Raw genomic sequence first — 13,348 nt, 5'->3', positions numbered from 1 at the left:
ATTTTTACATTCCCCCATTAAGAGGGTGATTGAAAAATACCAGGATCACTTAGGGATGCATGGCTGAATTATGAGGTATATGAATCAATTGGCAAGAGATATTAAAAAGATATCAGAAAAATCCAAATAAAAAAGAAAATACTGGATGAAAATACAGACTATCAAAGTCTTATGTGTAAAAATTCTAAGTAAAGGAAAAATAAATCTATAACAGGTCCTTGAATCAGGGCCCAATCAAAATGATGTAAAAAATGATGCATTTACCCAGTCAGTAGCCAGGACTACAGAAAGGTACTACACTATGAAAGGCAGAAAAGGGACCAGATTATAGGAGCCAAGTAGGAGACAAGTTTGAGATATTTGGTAGAATGTGGAACAAGGAAGACCTGCCTTTAACACATGTTAAACAGCCACAACCTCGAACCCCAAATACATTCAGGTCCTCTTTGTCTAGGCTCAAAGTTACATCAATCCCACCAGGATTGGTTGGTCTCTTTGACCTTGTGCTCAACTGGCACTATGCAGTTAGCTTTGTGCTTCTTTGGCATTGTGCAATGGCTCTTTTGTGTATATCTTGTCCTGTAATCAGACAGAATCATTAAGCAAAGTCCCATATTTTAAAAAAATAATTAGTGGCATCATTTTTATAGTCTCTAGCTTTTGGGGCATGCATTAACAAATGTATTTTAAACTTATAGTACTGAAAAGTCAAAAAGTTAAAAAAAAACCTTAATGCTGGTGACATGTGCTTCAAATATAAAAAGGAGAGAAAAAATTAAAAAAAGCTGAAATAGTATATTGCACATGCAAGAAAAATATAATAATAAAAGAGCTTTAAAAATAAAAAAATGTAGCTTATAATCATTGACACACTGTGTCAGCTAAGAAAATACAGAATGCAAGGCTTTCTCACCAAAAATGAGATCCATTTCCTCTTCATATCTGGCCATGATCAAATATGACTATGAGCAAATGAATTGAACAGTAGTACAAATATGTAGTTATTTGTATCAATAGTATCAATATCCCCAAAATTCTCTATACCCAATTAATTACAATAGCAAACAAACACACAATCATTTTTATTACGAGTTGCTGTATGGCATTTAAAAGCCTATGAACCAATGGATATTAGTCACAAGTTTTTACAAACATAGCAATCTTTCAACCTTGGTAATAAAACATATTTTTAAACAAAGTAAAACTCATTTTGGGTTTAGAACATCATCAAGAATTCTAGATGTCCTTCTGGTGGAAGTAAAGTAGTGAGCTAAAGAGTATAAATGAAGAAGGGCGCTCCTTTTTTGGAGGCTTTTAGGGGTACAAATGCCCTGAGATTAACTGCCCCAACTTCCATTCACATATTTAGAAATGCAGGAACATTGGGGGTTATAAAATGTATTTCACTTCAGCTACTAGAATGGGCCTTACCTCGTTGTAAGGGCAGGCAAAAATGACCAGAGATTGTTAAGAAAATATTTAAAAATCATGTTTAAAAAACCCTTAAAATCAGTTGAGATATTTAGCACATTAAATTTTTCAAAGGTTGTTATAGCCATTGTAACCAGTTCTGAAGTCCATCTATCCTCTATGTGATAATTTACAAAGGCAAAAATAGAAAATCTGTTTGTTTTTTTCATATATGGGCTTAATTACAATGATATTTGTTCAATATGGTTATAGGGGGAAAGCAACAGAATTTAACAATAGTCAAAACTCAAGTACATTAAAATGATTCAGTGTAACAGAATAATATTGAATGCAATAATATATGAACTTAAAATCACAAAGTTAAACCTTAAACAAAGCAATCAATAAAATGCAATAGAATACAGAGATTTTTTATAAACCATTGGAGTCTGAAATGCCTTAAAATATATAACCTCCAGTCTTTAAAGTTGCTTGGGTTTTTTTTATCCATTTAGATGTCTATTGTCCAAAGGCAAATTGATAAGGGGTAAGCAATGAGGTCCAAGCAATCTGCTCAGGGCCACCCCGCCATGAAGTGTCTGAGGCCAGATTCCAACCCAGGGCCTCCTGTCTCTAGGCCTGGCTCTCAATTCACTGAGCCACATAGTTTTCTCCCCATAGTTAGCTAAATGGTTGTAGGGAGCTGAATCTCCTCCCTGACACACAGGTGAAGTCAATAAAAGGATCAATGCAATTAAAAGATATCCTTGTAAAATAGCCATGTTTTTAAGTTCCTGTTTAGAAAAACCTTTCTTCTTTCCCTCTTGTCTCTCTCCCCTCCTACCATCTGCCCACATGGTCAATACCCCTGTTTTTTACCAGCTGAAAGAAATGAGTCCTGAGCGATCTGCTTGAAGGATCTGGGTTGAACAGGGACCAGGTGAGTGAGAGAGAAACCAGGAGCAGCAGCCAGGGCAGGAGTGGGCAGCCGGGGTGGGCAGGTGAGCTGCAATCTATGTCAAACAGCAAACCGGTCTGGAGCAGGTGGCTGGAACGCAGGAAAGCAGGGCCAAGAGCCAGAGCAGTCAGCTGGGGTGGGCAGGGGCAGGACCAGGTGATCGATATTGAATCAAGAAGGTCCAAAGGGGATGGCTGCCAGCAGGAGCTGATCAAGATGGTTTTCTAAAAAAAGCATCTTGTAGAAACATGGCTTAAAAAAATTTCTAGGCTAAAAAATTTGAGAAGTTCTCATCCAATCTAGTGGTCACCAAAACTGTAACAGTTAAAATTTTAGGGAAACTGAGGCAGGTAGAAATTAGTTTCTCTCTGCAAGGAGTATTATATTTTTAGAGGTTTATTTAAGATTAAGAACTTAAGAATATACAAGTAAGAAAAGCATGTGTCTAGGCCAGAGAGAGGCCTAGACAACCTCACCTACATCATGAAAGACCCATCTGCTTGCAAGAGGAAACAGGAAAGAAAAGAGAGAGCCCCAGAAGCCTTTCCAATCAGGTTAAATACCCCATCTCTATCTTGGCCCAGGTGAGAATTCAGTGCGATTACAAAGCACTCTGGGAAATGAGCAAGGACTTCTGAGGACTGGAGTCCTGGATTCAAGTCTCCATTTTTACACTGACATCCCCTTTTGTAGATGAGGAAACCAAGACCAAGTAAATGGCAAAACTGGAAGTCAAACTCAGGTTGGATAACTGATCCAGGATGGACCTGAGGCAAGAGAAATTTCATCTTTGGATGGGTTATAGAAAATTGCCAAAGCTTTTGCCCTTCTGGCATAACCTACAAAATTCCAGGTTAACCCTCACTACGATGAAACATTAGAGAATTTATTGAAAAAAATAAAATAAATATTAAATGATACCCATGTGAAGCAGAAATCTGAACTGATAGAATATAAGATCTTTGAGAGTGTGGGCTACTTAATTTTTATCTTTTAATCCTTAGTATCTAGCACAGTCCGTGGCATTTAGTATGTGCTTAATAAATATTTGTTGATTGACTGATACACTACCTTAAGAATATACTATGGTCTATAACATTCTATGATCCAGAGCATTTCCTTCTTTCACAAAACCTTCCCTGATTTCTTCCCTCTTCTGATGCTTCATGTGTCCAGATAAACTATAAAACTGGAGAACAAGTTATAAGACTATGGGCAAGTTGGTTTGACTCAATGTACCTTAATTTCTTTATCTATAAAATAGAAAAAAAAATTCTTAGGAATTTTTTTGAGGACAGTATTTTATCAATTCAAAGTACTCTCTATTATAAATATGAGAAATGTGAGGGATGATTACTAATAAACACAGTTAAGTGACCTGAATGTTAGATTTGAAATGTAAGCTCTTTGAAAGTATAAACTGTTTTTACATCATCATCACCACCAAAAATATTATTATTTTTTGTCTCTGTAACTCCAACATTTCTAGCATGATACCTGGCACACAGAATATTCTTAGCAAAATCTTATTAGGGGGCCTTCTCAGTGACTTAATAGATAGGGAGCCAGGCCTAAAGAAGGGAGGTCCTGGGTTCAAATCTGCCCTCAGATACTTCCTTGCTGTGTGATCCTGGACATATTTAGTATCCATTCTAAGACAGAAGGTAAAGCTTTTTGTTTTTTGTTTTACTTTTATTAGTTGTAGGAGTTAGGAAGATTAAAAAGATCTGGGTCCATATCATGCCCCTTACTAAGTATGTGACTTTAGACAAGTAATTTTATCATGTGCAAATGTTCTGAGTTCAGCATTACACTGAAGTCTAAGCCATTTAAATTGGATGAGGAGTATGGCCTCTAGGCGAGGGTTACAAATCTCATACCTGGGGTTTTCTGAGTCTTCGTTTTTTTCTAATTTCACTCCCAGTCTATTGGGGACTCAGTCACTTCTTTTTGAAGCTTGAGAACCAGCAGGTGGTAGATTCCTTGTATGCATGCTCTAGCCAGGTTTCCTCTGAGGCAATCACATAGGCATGCATGAGAAGCAGCTCCTTTAATGGCACTAGGGCTTCTGCTATCTTTTTTGAAGCAATATACCAGAGTTCAGAGCCTTCTCAACTCAAACCCAATATTCAGTTTTGCTTCTGGAATTCCCAGGACTCTGAAAACTAATGCTAGTGAAATGATTAGGAAAGCAGGTGAGGGATGTAGATGAAGGGAACACATCATAGTTATTCAGTGAAACAACAATCAGATACATAACCAGAAAAAACAAAAAACCTCAACAACTCTTGTAACATATTGTCTCTTAGTTACTCTGAAGAGAAAAGAAAGGACAGTCAAGAAAAACAAGTTTTAATTGGATGATTCTGTTGTTCCAAGGACCAGTGCTGTGCACAGACCCATTTTAAAATCTCTGATGATAACAACGGGAAAGGATGCTTGAGAGACTTGCACAACAGCACATTTAGGGAGGCAACTGGAAAATGATTTCTTTGTGACACATAAAAAATACTGAAGACTATTGGTGGCTTTTATACATTTTTTGACAAATCATGCAAGGATGAGCAGGAAAAAAGAGCCACCCAGATATTTATGAGGTAAGTTTTTTTTTTTAAAGTCCATCTCCTGCCTCTGGATATTTTGCCTGGCATTTTCCTATTTTCCCTCATGCCTGGAACTCTCTCCTTCCTCATCTTGAGCCTCCTGGCTTTCCTGACCTTCTTCAAGTTCCAGCTAAAATTCTATCTTCTACAGAGAGTCTTTCCTGATCCCCCTTAATGAGAGTACCCGCCTTCTATTGACTTTCTCCAATTTTCCTGTATGTAGCTTTTGTTTTATAGTTGTTTCCATGTAGTCTCTCCCCCCAACCCCTGAGAACAGGGACTATACTTTGCCTTACTTTATATCTCCAGCACTTAGCACAGTTCTTGTTATATGTTCTGTTGTTGTACAGTTATCCAGTCATGTCTGACTTAGTGACTCTGTGGGTCACAGCACACCAGTACTGTCCATGGGGTTTTCTTGGTAAAGATATTTGGCAAGGAGTGGTTTGTCATTTCTTTTTCCAGTGTATTAAGGCAAACAGGTTAGGTGATTTGCCCATGGTCATCCAGCTAGTGAGGGTCTGAAGACATAGCTGGATTCGAGTCTTCCTGACCCCAAGCCTAATGCTCTTTCCACTGAATCACCGAGTTGACTCCTTAATATAGAAAAAATGTTTGTTGACTGACAGAATATAAAGCCAGATGGAAGGAAGAGGCTAAACAAAATTTTCATTAATGAGCAGAGCAGATGACATATATTGGTGAACTCCCCCTCATAGCAGGGTATAGGGACAATCAGTTTGAATCAGGAAGAGTTGGGTTGAAATTCTGCCTTGGATATTTATTAGTATGTGAACTAGGACAAATTCCCTTCTGTTTACCTTGTCCTTTGGTTGGAACATGGGCTGATGGACAATTCTCTGCCTCTGACCTCAGAAATATAAAATGAATCATACCTAACAGAGTGGGATTCCTTTCCTTCTTAGGAAATACCTACATATCAATTGGGTGCCAGGAGCTGGATGAAAAATGAACCCAGGATTCTCAGAAAGAACTTGGTGTAACCATGTACCGAGACAGAGAAGTTGCTTAAAAAATCCTCATGGATTTCTTCTTCCACCAAGGCCTGAAACTCCCTGATGACTTTATGGAATGCATCCTTTTCCATTGTCCATTTGGAGGTATCAGTCACAACCGCAGGTTTTAGTAGATTATTGGGCTGACCCACTTCTTTTTTCTATGCTCTTTCCCTTTGTTGTCGTGTTCTCTTGGATGCTTCCAGTTTAGCCCCATACCCTTCCTTAAACATCTCAAATTAAAAGGTCTATTGTATCAATATTGTCTGATTTGTTCAATGGGTCTGAAAATCCCTTTTGTTCTAGAAATGAACTCTTATTTGTAAGCCCCAAACTGAATATGATTAGCCAGTCATCTATATGGCATATTTTAAAAATCTCTACTTTCCTTTCTCTCATCTCTATCACCCATTCCCCCCCCCCATTGTGTTCTAATGAAAAAAAAATACATCTTTAGAAACGCATTCCTCTCTGTTAAGATATTCTCTCTAGGACTATCCTCTGAAAATGAAAGTGCTCCCAAGAATTTAGAATTATGCTAACAAAGGAATTAAAAATTACCCAAGGAGACCAAAAATAGGTTTCATGTTCACTAAAATATTTAAAGCAGCACTTTTTATAGTTTCTAAGAACTGGAAGCCAAATCCATTCCATTGATAAGAAAATGGCTAAACCATATGTGGCTTGTGAATAGAATTTAACATTTCTGTGGAATAAGAAATAATGAATATGAGGAATACAAAGAAGCTTTGGAAGTCAGAAAAACTGTTACAAAGTGAAGCAAACAGAGGCAAAGAAACAATATACACAAGGATTTCAACAATGTAAACAAAAACAATAGTAATACACATATTGCTTTAATGTTTGCAAGGTGTCATATATATATATATATACATATATATATATATACATAACCCTATGAAGTAGGTGTTATCATAATCCCTATTTAACACATGATGAAACTGTGGAACAGAAAATTAAGTGATTTGTCCAGGGTCACAAAAACGAGTATATCTAGCTCTCTACTATACTGTCTAGCTCTTTAGGAAATAACAATATTAACAAAAACAAATAAAATGAAGCAAAGCGAACAAATAATAATGATTGTTTGAACTTTAAGAAGAAAGAAGAAAAAGTGTTGACCTGCTCACTTTGCAGAGGTGGAGGATTGTGAGCATGAAACATGCCCCAAAGTATATCATTGGTTGGTTGATAGGTTGATTAGTTTTAATGAACTGCTTTTTTCTTTTTATTTCCTTTTTATCCTTTGTTGTAAAGAATAGTTTTCTTTTGGGGAAGGGATATACTGCAAATGTAGATGATAGAAAAACAAAATACATCAAGTGAGGATTTAATTGGAAGATTAAAGAAAACTGTGCTGTAAAAGAAAGAAGGAAAAGGTCCCAAGAGAAGTTATACATTATGCCCTTTCCACTTTAGTGTGAATTAAGTCACCAGCTCTCTTTTCTCCAGTGACAATTAGCTCCAGGCTGCCAAGAAAGACTATGAAACGATTAGCTAGACTGGGTTCCAGTTCCATGGAAACCTACTGTTATTTATCCTGACCTACCAAGCAACCTAGTAAGTCCCCAGTAACCTAGTTAGTCAACAAGGAGAGTATAAAGATATTTGTCAGTGGCTGACAGTGGTCTGAACTGAAACTAATGAGACAGAGAGATTGAGTTATATAGCAAGGTTTTATTGTGGGAAGGGGGTGGGGGAGAGGAAGTGAACAAGGGAGGAGCCTGCAACCAGTAGATGGCTAAGGTCTCCACTTGGGTGAAGGAGAGGGCAATCTTTTATAGAGTGGAGGTCTGGGATGAGGTAACCTGAATTGGCCCTATTGGTCAAAGTGGTACTTGTGTCCAGATGATTGGATGTCCCTAAGGGGATTGGCTTTGGGGGTGGGGGTAGGGTTTGGTTCCCAGGCTTGTATAGTCCTTAGTATGGTACAGATAGTATAAGTCCAGGACATCAATCCATCATAGATTTGCCAGGTCAAAGCATGGAAAGTAACAGTGTCCTATGAAGTAGAACTACTTGCTTTGTTCTGGCGTTCCAGCAGGTACAAGGGAATGGGGGATTGCCATTGGTCTTGGTAGGGATTGGGGACGTGGAAAAGGGATTTTGGTCCCATGCTGTATCAATATTGTTACTAAGTAGTCTGTGACATTTCTTCGATCTACCAATCCACCCCTAAGTATAGAGAAAATGAAGTTATTCTAGTATGATAAGCTAATGATAATGCAATACTGACTTTTTGTGATCACTACTTCTCTTTGTAAATGCTCACAGACCATTTAATAATAGAATTCAGATTTTACCAGGAATTGAACTCAAGTTCACCACAGCCCATTTTTTTTCAGGTACACACAAGACAAAATGAAAGGTTATTCTTATTTAGTTGAAGCATCAAGAACTTGGGGAGAGAACACTTGAAGAAAAGGTTAGAAATGGCTAAATCATGGTACCTGGCTCTGAGAATTACTAGTGATGTAACCATTGGCAAGTCATTTTCTTTCTGTCTTTTGGTATTTTCACCTGGATAATAGACAAATTGGACTGGTCACTTCCACTAACATTCTGTGGTGATTCAATGATCATAGAGGGGCTTAAAAGGTCAAACTGAAAATTTGGGGTTGATTATGATGGGAAAATGGCAAGTAATCTGAAAGTTTGGGATACTTCTATAAATTTATGTTTTGGTCCCTGAAAAAATTACAATGAGACTACTACTACTACTACTACTACCTCTATTACTACTACTGCTGCTACTGTAACTACTATTACCACCCATACCACCACCACCACCACTACCACCAGAAGCAGTAGCAGCAGCAGTAGCTGGAATTTTTATTGCACTTTGAGGATTATACAGTGATTCACATATAAGGTATCCCAAAGGTTTTAGTGTAGTTTTAAACTTTTAAAACTTTTTATTAAAGTTTAAAACTACACTAAGATTTTTGGGATATGCTGTATATTAACTATTTTTTGAAATTCACAGCAATCCTTTAAGGTCAGGAACACAAGTATTATTATCATCACTTTACAAATGAAAAGATAGACGCTCAAGGAGGTCACGGTACATAAAATGTGACTTGTCCATGGTCTTACAGCTTGTAAATATCTTAGGCAGAATTTGGAACTAACTTTTCCTGATGTCAAGGGCAATATTACAACTAAGTTGCCATTTTGTCCCTATCAACAATTCTTCTTCTGAATGCAACCTTGGCTTCCATAGATAAACTCTAGTTCTTCCCTCCTACCATTCATTTCCAGAAAGCAAGGGGAAGAAGGAGGCCCCAGAGTATTCTACTTTATTAACCATTTTCTGACCTTCAGAACACAAAGTCAGAAAATTCCTGAGCATATAGTTGCCTGTCATAAATGACTGGGACACCATTTATTCTTCCATTCATTTATTTAACAAGAATTAATTAAGTCTCTAATTTTTTTTTTATAGAACACTAGATTTAGAGTCAGAGAACCTCAGTTTCAATCCACTTTATAACTTCCTATGTGATTTTGTGAATGCTTAAAATGTTTTTTTCAAACCCTTACCTTCCACCTTAGAATCAATACTGTGTATTGGTTCCAAGGCAGAAAAGTGGTAAGGGCTAGGCAATGGGGGTTAATTGACTTGCCCAGGGTCACACAGCTAGGGAGTGTCTGAGGCCAGATTTGAACCTAGAACCTCCCATGTCTAGGCCTGACTCTCAATTCACTGAGCTACCTAGCTGCCCCCTTGTGAATGCTTTTTAGCTTCTATGGGCCTCAATTTCCACATATGTAAAATTAGGAAGTTGAACTAAATCAGGGCTTCTTAACCTTTTTAGTGTTGCAGACCCTATTGGCAGTCTGGTGAGGACCATGGACCTTTTCTCAGAATAATATTTTTAAGCAAAAAATAAAGTACAAAGGATTACCAGAGACACACATTTCAATGAAATGCTGTTAGCAAAATGTTAAAATGCAAATTCACAAACTTTATGGAATCATTTCATTGACCCAACTTTTAGAAATTCAGAAAAGATTTCTAGCTCCCAGCTTCCAGTTCCCAATCTCTGATCCTCTTTGCCAGGATCTGTGCTAACCTTGACTACATTCATTAGTCATGAGGAAAACTCTGGCCAAATGTTTCACCTCATCCAAGCCCATGTCTTCCCCTCCCCTCACCTACACACTTCTCCATCCAAGCTCCTGATCTCTCCTCCTCCACCTGAGCACCACTCCATCTCTGACCTCCCCCCACCCACACATTACCCATCCCTGTCCTCCTCCCACCCACAGATCAACCATTCTTATTCTCTCCCACCAAACACCATCACCACCTCCTCCTAACTCATTGGCACAGACCAGCTCCACTGTCTGGTGGTGGGGAATGAGTGGGAAGAAATAGCAGTTCTTATAAATCCTGAAGACATCTCTGTTGTTGCCCCTCTTTCCCTGCTACCCCCCTCACACAGACAGGCAACATTTTATGTGAACAAGTCCTGCTTGGCCAGTGACATTTTATTTCCTCAAACATTTTCTAAACTGCTTCTCTGGGTTGTGTATTTTTTGGTCCTTGGGGTTATGCACACAAGCAAGGAAATGTGGGCAAGAAGCAGAACTGTTTGAGGCCAAAGTTGACAGCGCTGCTTCTATCAACTCCTTTGGGCCCAACCCCTGGCAGCCTCAGGTCTTCCCATCTCTGCTGCCAGACTCAGCCTTCTCTTGTGCAGAGCCATCAGACCCCCAATAGCATGTAGCTCAGTCAGGTTCAGAGATCTTTTCAAATTCAGCAGCATGGTTGCCAAACTATGACTGTTTGAGAGAGAGAGAGAGGAGAGAGAGAGAGAGGAGAGAGAGAGAGAGAGAGAGAGAGAGAGAGAGAGAGAGAGAGAGAGAGAGAGAGAGAGAGAGAGAGGAGAGAGAGAGAGAGAGAGAGAGAGAGAGAGAGAGAGAGAGAGAGAGAGAGAGAGAGAGAGAGAGAGAGAGAGAGAGAGAGAGAGAGAGAGAGAGAGAGAGAGAGAGCACAGTTAAACCTGCCTTCTAAGACTGACATCCCAGATTCTTATAAGGCTTCAACCAACCCAGAATGCAACTAATAAAGGTACTTATTTGATGGTAGAATATATATCCAATGAAATGATTGAGTAAAAAAGTGTGTGTGTGTGTGTGTGTGTGTAGAGTAGTAGGGAGAGATGTCAGTAAATGATCAAATTTAAGTTTACTCTTCTTGTTTCACCTGTATGCCAATAGGTCTCAGACTAGGCAGCCTTAGAAGTAGTGCTAGTGAATCTCTCCTATTCTCCTCTCAGCACTGGGTCTCCCCTACCCCAACCCCACTGCCCCAATCTCAGTCATATATTTTCTCTTTCTTAGATGAAGGAAAACTTTTGTTCAAGATGGCTGAGCAGAAAAACATGGACTAGATTTAGAGTTAGAAAAGCTGGATTTGAAGCCCAGCTCTGCTCTGCATGACCTGCATATAACTGGGCAACTCAGCTTTGGGTTCAGTTTCCTTTCTGGCACACTAAAACAACTGGATGAGATGACTTCTTCTTTCCCTATTCTCTATTTTTTCCACCTCAGGCAAGTCACTTTACATTTCTGTGCCTCAGTTCCCTTATCTGAAAAATGAGGGAGTTGGACTTGGCCCTTGGCATTTTCCTTCTAGTTGTAAACAAATGATCTTAAGATTTCCAAGGTGGCCTTCAGCTTAAAATGCTCCAACCCTCTATCAGAAGAAGAGCATTGACTAGCTGCACTATGACAATTCAAATTGTCATTGACAAACCTTTAACCAGTTCACACATGGAAGGGACTACATGGAATCAATCTATATACAATCACTTCCCAGCTTAGACTGGTTCACAGAAGTGACCTTAGAGAAAAATCTTACATTGGTCTGCTTTTCCTGAAAAGAGATTTTCCATCTTAGTGTGACAAAGTCACTGTGAGCAAGTATAAGAATGAACTTTCCTCTTGTTCATTTACAAAAATCTAAGTACATGACTTTTGCAGGAGAAAGCAGAGGAGACTCACCAATTCAGAGGACAATCCCCTATTTGAAGTAAGGAAAGAGGGGTACTATTAAAACACAGAGAAGGCTTCATTAATAGTGGTGGCTGACATTTATATAGTACTTTAAGGGTTATAAAAATCTTTACATTCATTTTCTCACTTGATCCTTCTAGCAGTCTTGTGAGAGAGGCAGGTACTACAAAATATTATCTATACTTGACAAATGAGGAAGTCAAAGTTCAGAGGCTCTGTGACTTGCCCCAGGGTTACAGTGCTATAATCAGGGGCAGGATGCAAACCTGGGTGTCACTTGACTATAAACATGGCTCTCTTTTCACTATTCCACACTGCCTTGGTGAAGGTGAAATGATTATTTCCCTTAAGAAAAAAAGAGACATGACAGAAGCTTTTGTGCAATTGGAGAATTGCCTTTAAAAATGACAATATTTCTTGGATTCACATAAACTTTTTTACTCTTCAAGTCATTTTTTAGTGACAAGGATATTGTGAAAATAATATTAACTCACAATAACAATAGCTAGCATTTTCATAATTCTTTAACATTTAAAAATTTTACATGCTTTGTTAACTTGATTGAGCCTCATAACCATCATACTATTATTATTCCCATTTTAGAGATGAAGACATTGAGGTTAAAGGGAGGATTAGTGATTTGCCCAGGGTGACAGAACTAGTAAGTGTCAGGGGTTGGATTTGAACCCAACTATTCCTGACTCTAACTCTAGCATTCTATCTACTATTTGACCTAGTGGGAAGAGAATTGTGCCAATTGTGACCCTCACAATATCCCAGTAAAGCTGTATCATGATATTCTTCTTTTTAAGATAGAGAAACTGAGGTCTAAAGAGGCTTGACTTGCCCAAGGCTTAATAAAATAATATATGTAAAATGCTTTGCAAACCTTAAAACATAATCTAAATCCAGGGTTGTCACAAGAGGGACACTTGTTAAATTTTGGGGGTGAGTAATTTATACCTCAGAAATTTGCAAATGCCTACAATTCAGATGAATTATTGTTTTGTTCATTATGTACAGATAAGGAAGTGATGGTGAAAATGTTAATAATTCAGGTGAGCCATAAAAGTATTTTTGTACTTTTTCCCTAGAGAACTGATTGTTAGAGAGTTACCAGCACACTCCTGATGTTGGCTATCAACCATCAAAGTTATATAAAAATATCATCTCTTCTCTTCCCACTAGATCATATAGCCAATAGCAACAATCAGCAAACCCCTGGGATATAGGTGAGAAAAGGACAGAAAGTCCTTTTCATCCAAGTAGTATGTGAGGACAAAATGAATGAGAAGAAATTATCCAAGTACAGAACC

At 38.3% G+C, this 13,348-nt stretch overlaps 1 long non-coding RNA gene across 1 annotated transcript; it reads left to right on the top strand.

The window, feature by feature from the left end:
* The first annotated feature begins 4,433 nt into the window (after positions 1 to 4,433).
* LOC103103449 (uncharacterized) lies at positions 4,434 to 6,249 on the top strand. The gene is made up of 2 exons (XR_458205.3): positions 4,434 to 4,965; positions 5,898 to 6,249. It is a non-coding gene; the product is annotated as an uncharacterized LOC103103449 (long non-coding RNA).
* The last annotated feature ends 7,099 nt before the right edge of the window (positions 6,250 to 13,348 follow it).

This window comes from Monodelphis domestica, chromosome 1, assembly GCF_027887165.1.
Source record: "Monodelphis domestica isolate mMonDom1 chromosome 1, mMonDom1.pri, whole genome shotgun sequence".
Taxonomy (NCBI): domain Eukaryota; kingdom Metazoa; phylum Chordata; class Mammalia; order Didelphimorphia; family Didelphidae; genus Monodelphis; species Monodelphis domestica.
This window is presented reverse-complemented; position numbering and strand designations above follow the sequence as displayed.